Genomic DNA, 7,442 nt, shown 5'->3' with positions numbered 1-7,442 from the left:
TTGGTTGCAGAAACTTGACATTAAAGATGTGATAAAATCACTTTTGTGCTATGACATTTTCGCGCTGAATGAAACATTTGTAAATTCAGACAAATACGACTACCATGCATTTAAGGACTATGATACGTATGTAGCCAAGGCAGTTAAAATATCGTCTAATGTCAGAAACTCTGGTGGGGTTATTGTGTTTGTACACAAGGTATTTTCAAAGTTAGTGAAAAGAATTAAAGTAAAATATGAACACTTTGTGATTTTGGAAATAAAATTTGTTAAGTTGGAAAAAAATGTTTCCACCCATATGACAGTAAATACTGGAACATAGATATGGTACAGAAATTCTGGAACAGTGCGTTGTCGATCTGCACGAGCAGGCAAAAGATTTTGCTTTGCTGACAACAGGAGACCTGAATGCACGGACTGGTTGTGTGAACGCTGTCCTCAGCTGACAGCGTAGAAAATGACAAGTGGGATTGGTCGTATTTTCAGGAAGATGATTTGTTTATGAGAAAATCTGATGACAGAGAAAAGAACGCTTTTGGTAAAGATTTGTTAGAGATGTGTTCCGCATTTGATTGTATTTTGAACGAGGTTATGTCGTTTTGGTTTTGATGATTCATTAACATTTGTCGCGTCTACAGGTGGAAGTACCATAGATTATGTTATAACGTCCAGAGAGCTGTGTGTTATGGATTGGATTTTGTCCGCTTATTGAAGGTTCTTCCATTTATTGACTCACCCCATTTCCCTGTGTCGTTTACAATTGCTCAAAGTTAACACACTGCTTGTACTGAGAAAGCAGATGACATTAAATGGATTAATAAATTAGCTTGGGGTCAAACAAAGGAGAACAGTTTTAGAGAAAGTCTTTATTCAGACGATTTACAGAAAATGTGTATACATGCGTTTTCTCTTTTGGATTACAGTGCAAATGAGGCTTTGGGACTATTCAGTAATGTATTGTTGAGAGCCAGTGAATGTATGAGGAAGCGTGTGTGTGTTGGGAGTGATCAGCGAGATGCCCCATGGTTTGATGCTGAATGTAAAGATGCAAAGCACAAAGCAAGACAACTGCTAGCAATGTTAAGACAAACCAAGGATGATAAGCACCGATTACCTTATGTGAAAGCTCGGAAGGAATATAAGGATTTGTGTAAGGTAAAGAAAGTTAGCTACAGACGTGATAAAGCCAGGCGTCTAGCATTACTGAGCAAAGACAGCAGTTTTGAAAAGAAGCAAAGCAAGTGTCTGGAAGAAGGAGAGTAGGAGTATGTAAAGATATTAAAGAAAATTAATGGTTTGAACACAGACAAAAGTACACTACTAATTATAGTATTCGTAAACTCTGTGTTTATATATTTAATGCCCTGAAGATACGACAGGAAATCGTTGACAGCAATGAAGACATTTAGAATAAATTTACAGTGCTCAAGAGGCACTATTGTTCTATAGGTTTAACCTTCGCTGGCTGTCGCTTTTGACTACACACGGAAGCTCATGTGGGTCGTCCATGACCCATACCTTTAAAGAGACAAAAACCTGTATATTCCTCCAAAGCTTGTGTGGGTCGTGCACGACCCATACTTTGTAAAGAGACAAAAACCTGTATATTCCTCCAAAGCTTGTGTGGGTCGTGCACGACCCATACTTTGTAAAGAGACAAAAACCTGTATATTCCTCCAAAGCTTATAACAAAATATAGAAAAGGAAAACATATTGTAACAACTGATTACAGACATATGCGCTCGCACACACACACACACACACACACACACACACACACACACACACACACACACACACACACACAGACTCACACAAACACACACACTCAGAAGAAGCACATGCTCACGCATTCACACACACGCGCGCGCACACACACACACACACACACACACACACAACTGATCACACAGACAAACGCATAACACCACATGCACATACATACAAACCCTACTCATGCGCACAGAGATAGAGAGAGACTGAGACACACACACACACACACACACACACACACACTGGATGCAGGTCCCAATCGCCGGCTTATCGGAAGTTCAGAAAAGTGCCCGCTTCAACCGTGCTTTTTTCGGAAATAATCCACCATCCCGACCCCCTCTTCACACACCCACTTCTGAAATGTTCTTGTGTCGGGTTGGGAGTTTTGGCAATGGACATGCGTGCATGTCTGTGTGTGTGTGAATGCGTGCGGGCAACAGGAGGGGTGGGGCGTAGGGTGTGTGTGTGTGCGTAGGAGGGGGGCGGGGGACGGGGGGGGGGGGGGGGGCGGGGCGGGGGGGGGGGGGGGGGGGGGGCGGGGGGGGGGGGAGGGGGGGGGGGGCGGGAGGATTTCACTTCGCCATGCGTCGCAACTGTTGACTGAAACAATTGCTGTTTGTGAGAACCGGACACTGCCAACGTGTACTGACAGGTGAAGGAAGATTTCTCTTTCTCCCCCCACTTTTATGTCTGTCTTTCTCTCTCCTCCACTTTTCTGTTTGTCTTTCTCATCTTCCACTTTTCTGTCTGTCTGTGTGTCTGTCTTTCTCCTCCACTTTTCTGTGTGTCTTTCTCTCTCCTCCACTTTTCTGTCTGTCTGTCTGCCTTTCTTTCTCCTCCACTTTTCTGTCTGTCTTTCTCTCTCCTCCACTTTTCTGTCTGTCTGTCTGCCTTTCTTTCTCCTCCACTTTTCTGTCTGTCTTTCTCTCTCCTCCACTTTTCTGTGTGTCTTTCTCTCTCCTCCACTTTTCTGTCTGTCTGTCTGTCTGTCTGTCTTTCTCCTCCACTTTTCTGTCTGTCTGTCTGTCTGTCTGTCTGTCTGTCTTTCTCCTCCACTTTTCTGTCTGTGTGTCTGTCTGTCTGTCTGTCTTTCTCCTCCACTTTTCTGTCTGTCTGTCTGTCTGTCTGTCTGTCTTTCTCCTCCACTTTTCTGTCTGTGTGTCTGCGCAGTCAACAGCGTGTCAGCCATCAAGCTCCACCCTCAAAAGAGAGTGTTGATGGCAACGAATCCTTGCATGGTTTTTTTAATCTTGCAGGGACAACGTTCTGCCAGTTTACGTACAGTGTTCGGCAATATCCACATTTCTGCCCCGTCTGTTCTCTTTCCATTCAGATCAGTTTCGAAGAGGGAAAAAGTTGTAAACTGATAACATTGTAATATATACTCTACATTTATATCACTCTCCAATGCTGTAACCAAGTCCCCCCCCCCCCCCGCCCCCCGCCACCCTTAACCCCCCCACCCCTCACCCCTCCCCCCCCCAAAAAAAAAGAAAAAAAAAGTGGAGGGTAAGAAATGTAGAATATAGCTTACCTTTGGTTCTCCGTCTTCGAAACGAAAGACTACAGGGCCCGGAGTGTGGACATTGCCCAGTGCTCCTCCATCATTCGCAGGATACACGAAGAAACGTCAACCGATATTTTGTAGTGTCACAATCAAAACCAAATGCCGACATATTTTCAAAACGGCGGTATAACGCAGCATGATAATCACACCGCATTTAAAAAGCAACAACAGCAACAACAACAAAAAAACAAAACAACCGAAAACAAAACAAGGAATGTGCTGATTTGCACGAGTAATGGAGGTGAACTTTTACACACAGTGACGGGGGTCAGGGGTTACGGAAGGAAATCGTGACTTGTCTTTTGCCTTCACACTATCGTCATTACCAGGTATTGTCGTTTGACACTGTCCAAAGAGGAGAGGGTTGTTGGGTAGGGGGGGGGGGGGGGGGAGCGAGAGGGCAGGGGACTGGGGGATGGCATATGTGGATTAAGCTGAAAACCTGTTCGCGCCCATGCTGCAAAACATTTCTTTCCCACTGACCTTTCCCTCCACCCCCACCCCTTCCCACCCCGCACCCGGAGAACGGCTCTCTTTCCGCGTAATGCTCGGTGCAATTAGTGTCAGGAACTGAAACCAGCCTGCAAATGCCAGAGGAAATTTCAATTTTTTTAAACATTCTAAATTGGTCAATTAATGTATTGGTCTGTTGTCTGTCTGCCTCTATTTTTCTCGGTCGTCAAGGTGTGTGTGTGTGTGTGTGTGTGTGTGTGTGTGTGTGTGTGTGTGTGTGCGTGTGAATGTGTGTGTGTGTGTGTGTGTGTGTGTGTGTGTGTGTTGTATGTGTGTGCGTCTGTGTCTGTGTGTGCGTGTGAATGTGTGTGTGTGTGTGTGTGTGTGTGAGTGTGTGTGTGTGCGTGCGTCTGTGTGTGTGTGTGCGTGTGAATGTGTGTGTGTGTGTGTGTGTGTGTGAGTGTGAAAACAAAAGGTCATGTGTGTGTCTGTCTGTATGTGAGAGAGCGCGCGCGCGTGTGCGCCTGTGAGTATGTGTGTGAAAAGGTCGTGTGTGTGTGTGTGTGTGTGTGTGTGTGTGTGTGCACGCGGGGGGAGGGAGGGAAACGATGCATGCGCGCGCGCGGGCACACACGCAGCACACACACAGTTGTTGCACTCTGAATGTAATAGTATCTTACCCACATGTTTTACTTTTTACATAATAATTGATGTGTACATGGTGATAAGTGAAGGGTGTGTCATTTTTTTTTTTTTTTTTTTTTTTTTGGCTGACGGGCATTTTATTTTAAGTGAGCCTAAAGAAAATTTTCTGTTTTTGGTTGAAGCAGATAATAAAGTATTTTGAATTGAATTGAATTGAATATGTTTAAATTCTACAGCTTGTGGAAAAGAGAGAAGATAGGGTGCTTGAAGGTGGGAAGATTATAAAAAAAACCCCAAAAAACAACAACAAAAAACCCACAAAAAAACAACAAAACAACAACAAACAAACAAACAAAAAAAAAGAAAGAAAAAAAAGGACAGTCAGCAAATGATGATATGTGTGTGTGTGTGTGTGTGTGTGTGTGTGTGTGTGTGTGTGTGTTTTATCTTCAGTTTAACGTCTATTCACTATAAGTGTTTTTAGACGGAAAGGAGTAAAGAAGTGGATAAAGGAAAGGGAATGCATGTGAATATTAGTGTAAAAAAAAAAAAAAAAAAAAAAAAAAAAAAATTCATGTTATGTAACAGAGGAAAAGTATATTATAAGAAAAAGGTCTAAAGAGATTGTGGTGTGTATTGAATGAGGTGTCATGGGAAGGAGAATATGTATATGCATATCAACAAGTATTAACCTATAACAATGTAAATATAAATAACAACATTAATTATAACACATCAAAGGAGGATACCAACTGGACTGGAGTTTAAAATTTCCGAAAACATTCTAAGCAATGAATAATCATTCAAAATCTTTTCAGTGGCTAATGAAATATTGGAAGAAACGTCATCAACTACATCTTTAGGAATTAACGGTCTTATGCTCGGACAATGAATGAGTAGATGACTTACAGTTATTTGCTTACCGCATATACATTTTATATTTTTAGAAAATTTTGTACGAAAGGCATTTAAACGAATTCTATACATTAGACTTGTAATTTGTCTTGAATGTGCTGCTGGTGTCAAATTTAGAAAATGTTTGGGATTAGCTGCATTCTTTGTGTTTACACAACATTGGTAATATTGATTATTTGAATCTATAAGTAATTTCTTAAATCGATTTCTAGAGACATTTTCTATACAACTAATGTATTCATGTAGATCTAACTGGATGTCAAGTTGTATTGCGCCTTCGAAATTACGTGCTGCTCTTCTAGCTGCTTGGTCTACCCACTCATTTGAAGATATTCCACAGTGCGAAGGTACCCAACAGAAAGATAATTTAATGCCCTGTTTTGTCAGTTGGTGAATAATATGTTTTATTTCCATTGTCATCTCTATTCGCTTCTTTGAATTTGGAGATTCTATAGCTTTTAATACTGACTTCGAGTCTACACATAATAGAATTTCACTGACAGTTTTCGGAATGTCTGAAATATAATTTAAGGCCATAAGTATGGCTATAAGTTCAGCTGTGAAAATGGAATATTGTCTACCAATATAGTATAATTTTTCTAATCTAAATGAAGGAATTACAAAAGCCGCTCCTGAATTACCATCTTCTAGAACAGATCCGTCTGTGTATATTTTTAGATAATTAGAATATTGATTTTCTATATGGGAGAGCACTTCAGGTTTTAACAAAAATGGTGACTGGTTCTTGGATAAATCTGTATAATCCATGTCAAAGGTAGCTTTACACTGCTCCCATTCAGGGACTGGTGAAAAAGTAGGTATTTTTGCAATTTGCTTGTCTCTTGATTCCGTAGCACTAATGATATCTGATGCAAATGTATTGATGGATGTCATAGACTGTATCGTCTTAGCTCGTTTAGCAAAATCTTTTTGTGAACTTAAATTAACTTCTTCTTTTGAAAAGGTTTCATATGCTAAAGATTTGATAACGAATTTCGCGGCTGAAGCTTTCCTTTGTTCATCAAGAGATAAAACACCTGCTTCTCTGTAGGTCCCTAAATTTGATGTAAGAATGGGCACACCTAGAGCAAGTTTATAAGCCTTACAATCGATGCTTTGCAGCTTCTTTAACAAATGCAGTGGAGCACTGAAAAATACCTCTTGAGCGTATGTCAAGCGTGAACGTACGAGAGAGGTTGCGAGAGATATCAACGCTTTGGTATCTTGCCCCCAGTGCTGTTTACTAATTATTTTAAGGAAATTTAGACCTTTTCTTGCTTTGTTTAGTATATAGTCAATATGATAATTCCACGAAAGCTTTGAAGAAATATAAACTCCCAAAAATTTAACATATTGTGTATATCTGATGATAGAACCATTTATTGTAAACACAGGGAGCTTTTCTGGGTCTGATCCTGTGTTAAATAGCATCATATTTGTTTTTTCTAAGGACAATGATAAGCCATTTTCCGTCATAAAGTTGCTGATTTTATCAAGTTCCCGCTGGTATATTTTCCTTATGTAATTCAGTGTCCTAGTAGGCGTTTTATTTTTCATTGTCACCTTCATCCATAAACAAATGTCATCAGCAAATTGAACCAAGACTGTATCTTTAGCTAGCTTGTTAGGTAGATCTGCTAATAATATATTGAATAAAATTGCGTGTGTGTGTGTGTGTGTGTGTGTGTGTGTGTGTGTGTGTGTGTGTGTGTGTTGTTTATCTGCCTATCTTTGTCTGTCTCTTTTGACGCTGTGTCATCGGTGTAGTGTGGACATTGTGGTGTTAGACAGCAGTGCTGCCACTTCATGGCCTCCATAGCTCTGGTCTGTCATCACCCTCCCCCCTGTCTCTCTCCCTCTCTCTGTGTTCATCTATGTCTAACTGTCTCCCTCTCCCTCTTACCGTCTCTCTGTGTTCATCTATGTCTAACTGTCTCCCTCTCCCTCTTACCGTCTCTCTGTGTTCATCTATGTCTAACTGTCTCCCTCTCCCTCTTACCGTCTCTCTGTGTTCATCTATGTCTAACTGTCTCCCTCTCCCTCTTACCGTCTCTCTGTATTCATCTATGTCTATCTCTGTCTCCCTCTC

The 7,442-nt window shown here is 41.2% G+C and overlaps 1 protein-coding gene across 1 annotated transcript in view; it reads left to right on the top strand.

Annotated features, from left to right (window-relative positions):
• The window catches only part of LOC143277365 (ATP-binding cassette sub-family C member 2-like), a 64,741-nt gene that overhangs the window by 35,305 nt on the left and 21,994 nt on the right, over nt 1-7,442 (top strand). The window lies entirely within an intron of this gene.

This window comes from Babylonia areolata, chromosome 34, assembly GCF_041734735.1.
Source record: "Babylonia areolata isolate BAREFJ2019XMU chromosome 34, ASM4173473v1, whole genome shotgun sequence".
NCBI classification, from domain to species: domain Eukaryota; kingdom Metazoa; phylum Mollusca; class Gastropoda; order Neogastropoda; family Buccinidae; genus Babylonia; species Babylonia areolata.
This window is presented reverse-complemented; position numbering and strand designations above follow the sequence as displayed.